Below are 15905 nucleotides of genomic sequence, written 5' to 3'. Positions count from 1 at the left end.
GCCGGCACCATGACTGTGCAGTATGTACCCACTGAAGAACAACCGGCTGATATTCTCACCAAGCCTCTCCCGAGCCGACAGCACGATTACCTCAGTTCCAAGCTTCCGTTCGCTTCCGCTCAGCTCAGCTTGAGGGGGGATAATAACAGATAGTATTAAATAAATAGTATAAAATAATATTAGTATTTACTGTGTACTAATCCTAGTCCTATTAGGATTAGTACTCCTTAATCCTAGTCCTATTAGGATTAGTACTCCTTCCTATATCTCCTATATATATCTCCCATGTATTCCCTTAACACTTTAATACAATCAATATTCCTTCAAATTCAAATATTGGTGGTTTGGGCATTGTGGTAATTTCAGTTTGTAACCCTACGTTTATCTTACTCCACGTGGTTATGTAGTCGTTGTTTTACTGCACGTGGAATTCAGGTGTGCTTCCAGGCAACTTCAGCACATCCCTCTCCATTGAAGAAAAGGAAGCTGAAGCTTTTGGCCTCCACAATTTTTCATCTCCCTCTTCAATTATTAGATTCGATTTCTTAATTCTTCATCTTCATATGTGTTCTCCTCGATTATCTTATGGTTTTAATTTTCATTTGCTTTTATTAGATTTAGTTTTATAATATGAGTTGATCAAGTTTGATTTTGGCAGAACTGTAAGTAGGGTCAAAATGGCAGTATGAATATTTTGAGAACCATTAGAAGTCAAACAAAAAATACCCTGCGGTACTGTTCTCAAAGCTGCTCTTCTTCTATTTGTATCCGTTTTCCTCTTATGAGTACCTGCCAAGATTAAACAAGAAAAACAATTAGCTGAACACTTTAAACTTATTATTCTTACTAAAGTTTGGAAATAAACAAACGGTAAACAAGAAAATTGTACCTGAAAGTCTCTAAATGGCATATAGTCTCACGACGATCACGAAACTATTTCTCAGCTCACATGAGTCGAGCTAAAATAGGCATAAGTTTTTTCTACCATAGTAGAGGAGTGTAAAGTTAGGATATCGACATGTCTGCTAGAAGTATTTTTTTTATTCATTAAGGAAATTTTTGTCATATCTTGCTGCCTTAGTTTATCATCTTTCACATAGCAGCTGATTTACTGTGTCTGGCATCCATGCATGTATCCACCTTTGAAGCAGGAGAAGAGCTATTTTTCTTTCACAACTTTCATTCTGGATCTTACTCCAATCGTGAAGGAAATCTCAAGGTTATTCTTCGTCATTCTCTGTTTTATTCTTCAATTATTTGATTTCTTAGGTTTTCCTTTTCCTCTCTATTTTCTTTTGATGTTCAATTTTGATTTGATTTCTTAGATATCTGTTTTCCCTCTATTTTGTTTTGGCTGTCGATTTGGCTCATATTTCTATTGATGTTAGATTTGGATTTAAATTCTGGTTAAATAGATTTATGATAGATAATCTTTGATTGTAAGTTTAGTTTTATGGGTTAATGAAGTTGGATGCACACTAACATAGACAAGCATAATACATATAACCTAGCTACATAGATATGAGTTAAACTACATAAGATTATGAGTCAATAAGAAGGATGAGCTTGAAAGCAAATAGGAACGAATTAACATACTTAATAGTTTATTAATTCACTGTCATTTGAGTGAGAGCTGGGTTGGCAAGCATCTGTTCTCGAGGTTTAGGTTTAAGTTAAAGGCCGCTCTTACCATAGATTAATCTTCTCGCTTTACTTAAAATGGACAGATATAATGAAATATCTATTTTTTGATATAAGAATATTTTTTTTCTCAACTATGTCATGTCGGTGTACTTCAAATTAGTCATCCCAATGCATAACTAATGGGATAATAAATTCAGTCAATATTTGTTCAGACATTTTAGAGTAAGCTTTCATCTAGAAACTGAGGGTTAGTTACCAAAAACTATCACCTTAATATTTTATCAAACTAGACTTCATTAATTATTCAAAAATGAATAACATTACTTGAGATAATTATAGCTATGTTCACCGACTCTAATCAATTTTTCCTTTACTATTAGGACCTTCTCTCTCAGGTTGTGGATTGGAGGATTGATTGGTGGTAGGTGAAGGAGTGTTCACCGGCTTTCAGGCACTTGGTACTAATGGTTGAGAACGAGATGGGGCAATTGGTCTTCCCGATGATGTTGAATGAAGAGACGATAATTCTTAGACCAAATTACTAGCTAGCTACTCATAGAAGAAGAAAATGTAAACCATTATTATGCAGAGGTAATCAGATCCAAGAAAAATAATTTGGTGATGCTTTTAGATAAAAATTGTTTTAACTATATTACAGAATGATTCATTTTTTTAATTTCCAACCATTATTTTTTTTTATGTTTCTTGCTATATGTGGTGATTATGCTTTTGCAATTTCCGTTTTTGTACTACATCAATTGTTTCTTTGGTGACTGTTGTTATTATATATTGGTTGAATTTCACTTTCACAAAATAAATGTTACTAATTTTAAAATAATCTTAACCAAATATTCCATGTTTTGGGCATTGTTTTGTGAGTTGCTTTTATGATAACTTTTAATTCTGTTTTCTCCTTCCTAGGTTTCCACCTGTGTCGTTAGTGTCAATTTGTCTCTAAAAGTGAGAGTATTTCCATTATAGATATAAAAAGATTACACATCCTCAAAGATTCGTCATTCCTATCTCAAAAGATCAACTATTATATCTCTACAAATCTGCTATTCAATCCCTCCAAATCCGCTATTCTATCACAATATTTATTCCTTTGATTCTACAACTATTATGATCGTGTTAATTTATAAAACTATCTAATTACATTAATGTATTCAATTATTTAGATTTTCATCATGCTTACATCCCCCCTCAAATTGTTGACGGTGGATCAAGAAGCCTCAATTTGGCTACTAGAAACTGATGGCATTGTTGTGCCATAGATTTTGTAAACGCATCAGTTATTTGAAGATCACTTGACACATGTAGAACGGTAATGACTCCTTTGTCTAGAGCTTCTCATATATACTGACAATCTACTTCGATATGTTTGGTCCTCTCATGAAAACTAGATTAGTAGCAATCTGAATAGCACTTGTATATCAGCATGGAGAGGAGTAGGATGAGATTGTGGAAATCCAATCTCATCAAGTAATCCTCAAATCCATACAACCTCAGAGCAAACAGTAGACATGGATCGATATTCACTCTCTGTTGAAGAATTTGACACAGATCTTGCTTTTTGCTCTTCAAAGATATCAATGACCCTCCAAGAAATATACACCAACCAGTGACTGAATGACGAGTATCAGGACATCCCGCCCAGTCAAAATCACTAAAAACATTAAGACAAATAGTAGAACCACTTGGAAAGAATAATCCACAAGTAGATGTTTGTAGAAGATACCGAATGTTGCGACGAACAACCACCAAGTGGAGATGACGGGGAGCTTGCATAAATTGACTAACTTGTCGAACTGCAAAAGAGATAAGAGTAACAGTAAGGTAATTTATACTCCCAACTAATTGTCGAAATACAGTTGGATCAAGAAGAATATCGCCTTCCTCATGACGATACTTCACATTCAATTCCAGTGAAGTGTCTACAGAGGAGTAATATTGAAGATCATCCAAAGAAATCAGATCCTGAGCATATTTGTGTTGGTTTAGAAACACACCTAAAGCACATTATGAACTTCCAAACCCAAAAAATATGCAAGATTACCAACATCTTTCATATGAAAAGAATATTTAAGCTGTTGTTGGAGGCTAGTGATTTGTGAAGAATCGGTTCCTGTGATAATAATGTCATCTACACACACCAAAAGAAGAACACAACCTGTACATATTTTCCGAAGAAACCAAGATGAGTCATAATTGCTATGCTCAAAAGAAAATTGTAGCAAAGTAGATCAAAACTTATCAAACTAAGATCTTGGAGCTTGTTTTAATTCATACAAAGCTCGCTTCAACTTGCACACATCTGATGTAGGCGATGAGAACAAACCAAATGAAGGTTTCATAAAAATATCTTCTTTGAGATCACCATGGAGAAAAGCATCAATTTGATAAAGAGATCAGTTTTGTGAAGCAGCAATGGCAATAATAGTCGCACCGTAGTCATTTTTGCAACGGGTGTAAAAGTCTCCTCATAGTCCACCCCATACTCATGTAAGTTACCAAGAACAACTGATCAAGCTTTGTATCGATCAAGAGTTCCATCAGAATGAACCTTGATTGAATAAACCCAGTTACATTTTTATAGGGCGGACATTTGAAGGACATGAAACAATGTCCCATGTGTCATTTTCTTTAATAGCCAAAAGTTCTTCATCTATTGTTTTCTACCAACAGTCATGCTTGGAAGCTTGGGAGTAACAAGTTCGAACATAAATGTAAGATAAAGTATATAAAAATTCATACCAATTAGGAGTACATGATACTCTTGTAGAGCGTCGAGTAGGCTCAAGTGGAACAAATCTTGAAGAATTCTCAGATTCTAGTTGTGGTACAGTTTGAGGCGGCGGATTAGTGTCGGGATAGGATAAAGTTGGCCGACTTCATTCATAGACAATTACAGGTTTGAACCTCTTAAAGAAAGATGATAAATACTCAAAAGTAGGAAGAATAGGAGAAGCAGAAGATGAATCTAAAATCATAGGAAAGAAATACTAATTCTCAAAGAAAACTACATTCTGGAAATACGAAACTTTTTAGAACATGGATCATAGCAAATAAAATCTTTTTGTGAAGTACTATGAGCCATAAAATCACATTTAGTAGATTGTAAAGAAAGCTTATTGTGTTGTGAAGGAAGAAAATGCCCCAAACAAACACAACCAAATGTATGAAACTCACTATAGTTAGGATTTTGGTGATAATGACGAAAATATGGAGAATCAAGATTTAGCACTTTAGATGGTAATCTATTAATTAAATAGACAGTAGTAGATAAAGCTTCCACCCAATGTTTAGATGGTACAAAGGACTCAATCAACAAAGTACAAGTGACATCAAAAAGATGGCAATTTTACGTTCAGCAACTCCATTTTTTTGTGTTGTATATGGGAAATAGAGTTGTTAGACAATTCCTTTGTCAAGTAAGAATTTTTTGAATTCATAAGACATATATTCTCCACCAAAATCATATCTTAATAATTTGATGCACGTAGAAAATTGAGTCTCAATGTAAGCCAAAATGTCTTGAACATGGAAAATACCTCAAATTATATCGAAGAAAATACACCCACGTAAACCGACTATAATCATTTATAAATGTCATAAAGTATTTGAAATGAGCATGTGATATAATTAGTGAAATGCCCCAAACATCACTATGAATGACATCAAAACACTTGGTAGCACGACTACAAAAATTAGAAAAAGGAAGAGCTTTACTTTTGCCTAATTTACAAGTAGAAAAATCAATGGAAGCAACTGAAAATTGATTTTTATTTCTCAAATAAAGCAGAATTTGATAAATGAGACAACACAACAGAATTTGGATGTTCTAAGCGCTTATGCCAAACCTCAGTCTTACTAGAAGTAGAAGTACAAGCAAAAGATAGAACATGAGCAATGGAAAAGTGTATAGGAAACAATTGTCCAACTTAAGGCCCCTTCGCAATTATCGTCCCCAACACCTGATCCTACACAAGACAATCATTACAAGAAAATTCACATCACAATTTTTATCTACCAATTGTTAATATCCCCAACCTTGGTAATGGGTAAATTACTACCATTGTCAATATGTATATGTGATTGTAACACCCCGTAGCCAAAACAGATCAAAAAATAGTTTTTCAGAAAAATTTGCAGGTGCAACCGACGTGACCATCGACGGACCGTAGCCTGACCCACGGTCCGTCCTACACAACCATCGATCGGATCAGAAACTCCCAAAAATATCAACCCAGAAAAAAATTTGTTAAGTGTTGGTCGACGGATGGGCTTACGGTGCGTAGGTTAGACTACGGTCCGTAGTCCATGACCTTCGATCAAGACTCCCTTCGACCACTTTGTTAGACCCGCAAACTACTTGATCTAACTACGTGCATACATGTCAAGGACTTGGGCATTGGTCTTGACATGGATGATGGCAAAACAGTGCAACACAAGTTCAAGGTGCTTGGGTGTTGGCAAGGCAGCTTGAACGTGCATGGCTTACGTGCGGGCTAAGGGCATTGGCAAGACAGCATGTTGGCTTGACAAAGCAAGGCTGTGAAGACTTGACAATGTCAAGAACAAAGGCAGTTCACCCGAATTGCTGAAATAAAACTAAGTGTTGGAAGCTGGCTGAAATATTCTAAGTGTTGGAATGAAGCCTGAAATATTCTAAGTGTTAGAATATTAGTATTTCGTGTAGATAAGAATGTAATTTGAATTAGATTCTATCTGTTAGAAATATAGCTGTTTGAAAGTTAGTTTTGAACCCTGTGATGACAAGTGTCGGACAGGTGTCATTTGTAACTGCCGCATGTAACTGCCATTGTGCAGAATTTTTATTAAGGGTGGAAATTCGTCTAAGGCTTAGACAGGGTGTTTTTAGCCTTAGACAAATTCGTGAAGCCTTCCTTTGTATTAATTAAAGATTAATAAAGGTTGGGACAAGTTCCTGTAAAGTCTGATTGCTGTTTAACTTTGCTGTTTAAGTGTTTCTATACTTAGTCAATTCCTTGGGTGTAAAGTAGGCTAAGTGTTACAGACGTTTGTAAGACTGCCTAGAGTGGTGTTCGGTAAAAATAAATCGACCCTCTTTCAATTGGTATCAGAGCACGGTTGAAAAATGGTGAAGAACGCAGAACTGTGGGAACTAGCACGAAAAATTGAATCCTTCGTTGGGTTTACTGAGGATATTTTTGGAGACCCTACGTTTGTGGATTTATTTACACAAGTCATTGATTTGAGACTTGACGCTGAGAAAGTTCAGGGGGAGATGGGTGTATATCGACAGAATGTTGATAATCATATCACTGAAATCTTGGATTTTCGTACCACAACTACGCAGAAACTTGAGGGACTGCAGAAGGAAAATGAGAACCTTCGTGCAGAGCTCGTTGTATTGTGTCGGGATGTTGCTACGTTAAGTTCAAATCGTGTTGAATAATCTAAGGTTAAGATTCCAGAACCTAAGGCCTTTAGTGGCGCAAGAAGTGCTAAAGAACTGGAAAATTTCATTTGGGACATGGAACAGTATTTTACTGCTGCAAGGGTTCCTGACGCTGACAAGTTAAATATTACCACAATGTATTTGACGGGTGATGCTAAACTTTGGTGGAGGACTCGAAATGCAGATGATGTAAGTGCTGGTCGTCCTAGAATTGATACATGGGATAAGTTAATAAAAGAAATGCGTGATCAATTTCTTCCAAGCAACGCATCTTGGCTTGCAAGGGATAAATTGAAAAGGCTAAGGCAGACGGGTTCAGTGAGGGAATACATTAAAGAATTTACCTCTGTGATGTTAGACATACAGAATATGTCTGATGAGGATAAATTACACAACTTCATTTCGGGTATGCAAGGCTGGGCTCAAAACGAACTACGGAGGCAGAATGTTAAAGATCTGCCCGGTGCAATTGCTGCTGCAGATTCGTTGGTTGATTTCCGAACGACTCGCCCTTTGATAGATGTTCCCGCCACTTCAAAAACTAAGAAAAAGAATGAGAAGAAAGGGGAATGGAAAAACGATAGTCGTAACGACAATACAAATGACAAAGGAAAGGCATAAATGAAGGATGGGAAAGACAGGCCAAAGAACAAAGATGGAAATTCTAAGGGCTGTTGGACTTGTGGTGGTCCTCATTTGGCCAAATCTTGTCCAAACCGGGAAAAAAGAATGCTTTGCTTGCTGGAAATATGAATCAAAGGGAGGAGGATGAAGAAATTGTGGCTGCAATGGCAAACCCATTGGGATTGTCCTTCAATCATATTACAGGAATTAATAATGTTGGAGAAATGGCTAGTACTTCGAATCCTCATGCTTCCCTAATTCATATAGAAATGAAAGTGAAAGAACAACGTGTGATGGCAATGGTTGATACAGGGGCCACTCATACGTTTGTAGATGTGAAAATTGCTACAAAATTGGCGCTGAAGTTGTCTAAAAGCCCTTCCTACGTCAAAACAGCCAATGCTAAGGCACAAGCCATTGTGGGCATGGCTTATGGTGTGTCTATGTCGACTGGAAGTTGGGTGGGAAAACATAACTTGATGGTGATGCCGCTTGGTGACTTTGAAATCATACTTGGGATTGATTTCCTAAGAAAATTCCAGTTTGTTCCGTTTCCTCACTTAGATGGAGTGATGGTCATGAATGGAAGCAATGCTGGATTTCTCAAAGGGGTTCATCCATTTGGGAACATTAACAAAGTTGCAAAGAAGAAAGACAAGGGAATGTTGTTGTCTGCTATGTCAATCGATAAAGGGCTGAAGAAGGGTGATGACACTATACTTGTTGCCTTGGTCGAAGTAAAACCTGATGTAAAAATGGAAGTGCCTGATTGTGTTGCTGAATTGCTCAAACAGTATGCTGATGTTATGCCGCCTGAATTACCAAAAAAATTACCACCAAGGAGGGATATTGATCATAAGATCGAGTTGCTGCCTGGTACGGTTTCTCCTGCACAGGCTCCTTATTGTATGGCTCCTAAGGAATTGGTTGAATTACGCAAACAATTGAATGAGTTGTTGGATGCTGGATTGATTCATCCATCTAAAGCTCCATACGGTGCTCCTGTTTTATTTCAAAAGAAACAGGACGGGACGATGCGAATGTGTGTAGACTACAGGGTGCTGAACAAGGCAACTATAAAAAACAAGTATCCGGTTCCGTTGGTGCAGGATTTGATGGACAGGTTAAGTAAGGCATGCTGGTTCACAAAACTTGATCTCAGGGCAGGTTATTGGCAGGTTAGGATAGCAGAGGGTGATGAACCAAAAACAACATGTGTAACTAGATATGGTTCATACGAATTCCTTGTAATGCCATTTGGGCTGCTAATGCTCCGGCAACGTTTTGCAACTTAATGAATAATGTACTGTTTTACTATCTTGATGACTTTGTTGTTGTTTATCTAGATGATATTGTCATTTATAGTCGAACATTGGAGGAACATGTTAATCACCTAAGTTTGGTTCTGTCTCAATTGAGAAAATACACACTTTATGTCAAGATGGAAAAGTGTGAGTTTGCACAACAAGAGATAAAATTCTTGGGGCATCTTGTTAGTTAAAACCAAGTTTGAATGGATCCTAAGAAAGTGCAAGCCATTGTTGATTGGCAGGAACCTCGTCATGTGAAGGATTTGAGGTCGTTTCTTGGCTTGGCTAACTATTACAGAAAATTCATTGCTGGCTACTCAAAAAGGGCAGCGGCTTTGACAGATTTGTTGAAGAAAGACACAAAGTGGGTTTGGTCTGAACGGTGTGATGAAGCATTTCAGAATTTGAAGAATGCTATTGCATCTGAACCTATACTCAAGTTGCCTGATTTTGAGTTACCATTTGAAGTGCACACTGATGCGTCAGACAAGGCAATTGGTGGCGTATTAGTGCAGGAAGGTCATCCAGTGGCCTTTGAAAGTAGGAAATTGAATGATGTTGAACAAAGATACTCAACACATGAAAAAGAAATGGTTGCGGTGGTACACTGTTTGCAGGTTTGGAGAGTTTATCTTCTGGGTACTCGATTTGTAGTAAGAACTGATAATGTAGCAAATACATTTTTCAAGACACAGAAAAAGTTGAGTCCTAAACAAGCACGGTGGCAAGAATTCTTGGCAGAATATGATTTCATGTGGGAACATAAACCAGGAAAACACAACCAGGTTGCTGATGCATTGAGTAGAAAAGAAGTGTTTGTTGCAGTATATTCAATTTCAAAACTTGAAACTGATTTCTATGATAGAATCAGGTTGTGTGCTGCAAATGATTCATTATATGTTAAATGGATGGGTCAAGTGCAAGATGGCACAATGAGACAGTATTGGATCAAGGATGATCTGCTCTATTTTAAAGGGGGGAGAATCGTTGTACCAAATCAGGGCGGGTTGAGCAAAGACTTAATGAAAGAAGTGCATGATTCTACTTGGGCTGGACTTCCTGGTGTTGAAAGGATGTTAGCCTTACTGTCTCGTGTTTATTTTTGGCCGAAGATGGAAGAAAATATAGAGGCATACGTCAAAACTTGTCATGTTTGTCAAGTTGACAAGACTGAACGTAAGAAGGAAGCAGGTTTGCTGCAACCTTTGCCTGTTCCTGAAAGTCCATGGCTATCAGTAAGCATGGATTTCATTTCTGGATTCCCTAAAGTAGATGGCAAAGCATCTATAATGGTGGTAGTTGACAGGTTTTAAAAATATTCTGTTTTTATTGCTGCACCTGAACTATGTTCATCGGAAGTTGCTACTGATTTGTTCTACAAACATGTGGTTAAGTATTTTGGTGTTCCGGCTGACATTGTGAGTGATAGAGATACAAGGTTCATTGGTAGATTTTGGACAGCATTGTTCAATATGATGGGAACTGAATTAAAATTTTCTACTGCAAATCATCCACAAACAGATGGACAGACGGAAAGAATTAATCACTTGTTGGAAGAATACTTGAGGCACTATGTGACAGCAAGTCAACGGAATTGGGTAACATTGTTAGACACTGCGCAGTTTTGCTACAATCTGCACAAGTCGTCTGCAACAGAAATGAGCCCTTTTGAAATCGTTTTAGGCAGACAGCCTATGACTCCACTAGATGTTGCCAAATCTAAAAATCAGGGAAAGTGTCCAGCAGCATACAGGGTTGCAAGACATAGACTTGAAATGTTATCTGAGGCACGGGATAGCTTGCGCAAAGCTCAGCGGCACATGAAGAAGTATGCTGATCAACATCGTCGCTCAATTGAGTTCAATGTGGGTGACAAAGTGTTACTGAAACTTACCCCACAAATCTGGAAACAGATTGTAAGCAAGACCAGACATCGGGGTTTGATTCCTAAGTATGATGGTCCATTCGAAGTGGTGAAACGAGTGGGCGAAGTTGCTTATAGGTTAAAGTTGCCAGAATGGTTGAAAATTCATCCCACTTTCCATGTAAGTTTATTGAAACCTTACTTTGCAGATGCAGATGATCCGGATAGAAACAGGTCAAAGAGGGCTCCTCCATCAGTACATACACAGTATGATGCTGAAATTGAGAAGATCCTTGATTACCGGGTTTTAGGCACAAGTAAGAAGAATACTAAGACAGAATTCTTGGTTCATTGGAAAGGCAAGAGTGCAGCTGATGCAGTTTGGGAGAAGGCAAAAGACTTATGGCATTTTGATGCTCAAATCGAGGACTATCTTAAAACAGTCTCGATGAGGACATCGAGTTCAAGTAGTGCGGGTGGTCTGTTAGACCCGCAAACTACTTGATCTAACTACGTGCAGACATGTCAAGGACTTGGGCATTGGTCTTGACATGGATGATGGCAAAACAGTGCAACACAAGTTCAAGGTGCTTGGGTGTTGGCAAGGCAGCTTGAACGTGCATGGCTTACGTGCGGGCTAAGGGCATTGGCAAGACAGCATGTTGGCTTGACAAAGCAAGGCTGTGAAGACTTGACAATGTCAAGAACAAAGGCAGTTCACCCGAATTGCTGAAATAAAACTAAGTGTTGGAGGACAGCTAAAATATTCTAAGTGTTGGAAGCTGGCTGAAATATTCTAAGTGTTGGAATGAAGCATGAAATATTCTAAAGTGTTAGAATATTAGTATTTCGTGTAGACAAGAATGTAATTTGAATTAGATTCTATCTGTTAGAAATATAGATGTTGGAAAGTTAGTTTTGAACCCTGTGATGACAAGTGTCGGACAGGTGTCATTTGTAACTGCCGCATGTAACTGCCATTGTGCAGAATTTTTATTAAGGGTGGAAATTCGTCTAAGGCTTAGACAGGGTGTTTTTAGCCTTAGACAAATTCGTGAAGCCTTCCTTTGTATTAATTATCGATTAATAAAGGTTGGGACAAGTTCCTGTAAAGTCTGCTTGCTATTTAACTTTGTTGTTTAAGTATTTCTATACTTAGTCAATTCCGTGGGTGTAAAGTAGGCTGGGTGTCACAGACATTTGTAAGACTGCCTAGAGTGGTGTTCGGTAAAAATAAATCGACCCTCTTTCACACTCTCTGACAAGAGCTACGAATGACCAGCACGGTTCGTAGGTGGACCTACGGTCCGTAGGTCTTACCGTAGGTGGGAAATTAGAAGGCAGTTAAGAGAAAATGCAGTTGGGTCAACTTCAAATGGTCATAACTCTTAGCACAAAATGAATTAGGTGTCCCATGACCTATCAACAGATAGATAATTGAATTATCTTAACATATCCACCGACCTTGCTAAAATTAGACCTTCGAGTAAAAAATTTATGCCCATTTTAGTAAAGTCCTGTCGAACAGGCACAGTCGACGGACCCAACGACGGGGCGTCGGTCAGACGACGGACCGTCAGTCCTGGTCGTCGATTGGTCTGACAACAACTTTCCCAGAGGTCTTTTGGACCTTTCCCACTTTGTTTAAAATCTAAGTTAAATCGTTTTTTACCCTAAATCATCATATTTTAGTCGGTTTAAGCCTACCAACATAATTTAAACATATCAAAGTCAAATCATTAAATCAAAACTTAGAAAATTAGAAGCAAGAAAGGAGAAAAAGCTCAAGAACCCTTGTTCAAGAACACAACAAGTTCCAGCAGTTCCAACCCCAAAACCTAAGTATTTTTCTGTAAATGTCATCAACATATATATTTTATTTCACTAGTGGGTTCCTTTCACCCAATGGGTCCCTAGTTTCCAGTCAGATTCTTGATTCTCATATCATTCTTAGACCTAGGGTTTCTAGAACTTAGATAGAACTTCATGAATTTATTTAATATATGTTCCAAATCAGATTATCATGCTATTAATCAGATTATTGCATCAATTTTAGAACCCTAGCTTTGTATTTCTCTAGTTCTTGAATTACACATGCTAAGTCAGATATTTTAGACACTTCAAATATACATGCCTCCGTTATAAATGCATAATTACTAGATTAATTGTTGTATTTTTAGTTTGTATGTTCAGTTTGGAGCTATCTAGTATTTACTCAGACGTAATTAGTAAATTTACAGAATTTATTGGAGAGGCATAATACCGAATTGGACTAGGGTTTAGCGTACCCAATAGTCCCAGAACTACTAGCCAAGTAGGTTGTAAGTCCCCTCTGTGGGCAATCAGTTTATGATCACGCAGCATGCCTTTATACCTCTGGCATGGTATATTGGGTCCTCTCGATGGGGCGTATAAATCGGACTCCACATTTAGCTCATGTGATTTTATTATCGGTTATTACTACCTTCCACAGTTCAGTCAGACTCTCTGCATTGACCATTTATCAGTTTATCCAGTATTAGTTTCAGCATGTTATAAATTGGCAATTGCATTCAGTTAGCTCAGAAATTCGGTGTATCATATTCAGATTATTATACTTGCTTTTGTGCTTGTTCAGTTATGTTCTCTTTCAACTTTACTCTATCCTACATGCTCAATACCTTTGAAGTACTGACGCATACGTGCGCTACATCTTCTCATGACGTAGGTTCAGGTTCTCAGCATGTAGATCACGCATAGATCGATTTCCCCATATACAGTTTAGCAGATTCAGTGGTGAGTCCTCATTCTCCGAGGAAAAAGTCATGAGTGTCATTTCAGTCTTTAGTCATTTAGTTTCAGTTTTTGCTAGATTTAGTTGGGGGCTTGTCCTAGTATTTCTAGTTTAGTTTAGAGGCTTATTGCAAGCATAGTTAGATTCAACTTAGTATTGAGTTAATATTTTCTTTGTATTAAACTCATTATTTTCAAATATCTCAGTTATAGAATATGGGTATTCCCCATTTTTTTGATATTTAATTATGATTTAGCTTCCGGAACAGTTTATTATCTTTAGTATGCTCATGGTCATGCCATCAGGGTTAGCTTGGGATCACTTGTGGTCCTAGGTTTCGTGTCCGCATCTCGGGGATAGCTCGGGGCGTGATAAAACTTGGTATCAGAGCATTAGGTTCAAGAGTCTTAGGATGTCTGAAAACCCACACAAAGTAGAGTCATTTTCATAGGTGTGAAGTACACCACATCGTGCGTAAGGTATGATCTTATTCCACTCTAGCTTGACGTTCTACGCTTAAGATCATGATTTCTCTTAGAGCTTAGCCATGGAATGCTAATGCACGCAACGCTAATGCAGTTCCTCTAGTACGAGATAAAGAAGTTCTAAATTAGAGTTTCAGAACGCCAATTCAGCTTTTATCTCAGAGTATGACAAACCAGAACAATCAAAAGGTTCGAGTTCCAACTAATAACAATGGTGGATCAGTGGAAGCTAGTATTCTACATTTGTTTAGAAAGATTCACCTAAGTTTTAGGGTCCCATGTTGTGTGAGGATCCACAGAAGTTCATTGATGAGGTAAATAAAATATTTGGAGTTATGCAAGTAAGTGGTAGTGATAGGGTAAAATTGGCATCCAACCAGCTTAAGGATTTGACTCACATATGATTCACACAGTGTAACGACAACAGAGACTACTTTGTCTTTTGCAACTCAGTATAGAACTAAACTTTAGTATTAGTCCAAAAACTCTCTCAGAACCTTTCTTAGTCTCTACTCCAGTCGGTGACCCAGTTATAGCTAGACGGATATACAAAAATTGCCCTATCACTGTCTCTCAGAAAGTCACCTCAGCAAATCTAGTAGAGTTGGAAATGGTAGACTTAAATGTCATTATAGGCATGGATTTGTTACACTCATGTTATGCCTCAGTCGATTGTAGAACTAGGATTGTTCGTTTTCAGTTTCCAAATGAACCAATCTTAGAATGGAAAGGTAGTAGCTTAGCGCATATGGTTCGATTTATTTCTTACCTTAAGGCTAGATATCTAAGGGTTATCTCTATTATCTAGTTCGGGTTAAGGTTTCTAGCCTTGAAACTCCAACTCTTGAGTCAGCTCCAGTAGTCTGTGAATTTCCAGAAGTATTTCCAAAAGATCTTCCCGGAGTCCCTCATGAAAGGGAAATCGACTTTGGAATTCATATCCTTCCAGATACCTAACCTATTTTTATTCCTCCTTACATAATGTCTCTAGCAGAGATTAAGGAATTGAAAAGGAAGTTGAAAGACCTTCTAGATAAGGGTTTCATCAGACCTAATATTTCACCATGGGGTGCAACAGTGTTGTTCTTAAGGAAGAAAGATCGTTCTCTCAGAATATGCATTGACTATAGACAGTTGAACAAGGTCATAATCAAGAATAAGTATCCCATCCCCAGGATTAATGACTTGTTTGACCAACTTCGAAGTGCTAGCCATTTCTCAAAGATAGACCTCATATCGCGTTATCACCAACTAAGAGTCAAAAATAGTGTCATTCCGAAAATAGCCTTCAGAACTCGGTATGGTCATTATGAATTTGTAGTTACGTCATTTTGACTAACTAATGCTCCTGCAGCTTTCATGGATTTGATGAACAGAGTGTTCAAACAGTATTTGGACTTTTTTGTTATCATCTTTATTGATGATATCCTCATTTACTCTAGGAATGAGGAAGAACATACGAGTCATTTGAGAATTGTTTTAAAGACTCTCAAGGATCGCCAGTTATTTGCTAAGTTCAGCAAGTGTCAGTTCTGGTTGCAATCCGTTGCTTTCTGTGTCACATTGTATCTAGTGAAGTGATCCGAGTGGATTCACAAAAGATAGAAGCAGTGAAACAATGGCCCAGACCTACCTCTGCTGCAGATATCATAAGTTTCTTAGGTCTAGACGTTATTACAGAAGGTTCGTGGAAGGATTCTCCCCCATAGCCTCACCATTGACTAGGTTGACTTAGAAGATATTCAAGTTTCAATCGTCAGAT

The sequence above is a fragment of the Solanum pennellii genome, chromosome 11, assembly GCF_001406875.1.
Source record: "Solanum pennellii chromosome 11, SPENNV200".
NCBI classification, from domain to species: domain Eukaryota; kingdom Viridiplantae; phylum Streptophyta; class Magnoliopsida; order Solanales; family Solanaceae; genus Solanum; species Solanum pennellii.
This window is presented reverse-complemented; position numbering follows the sequence as displayed.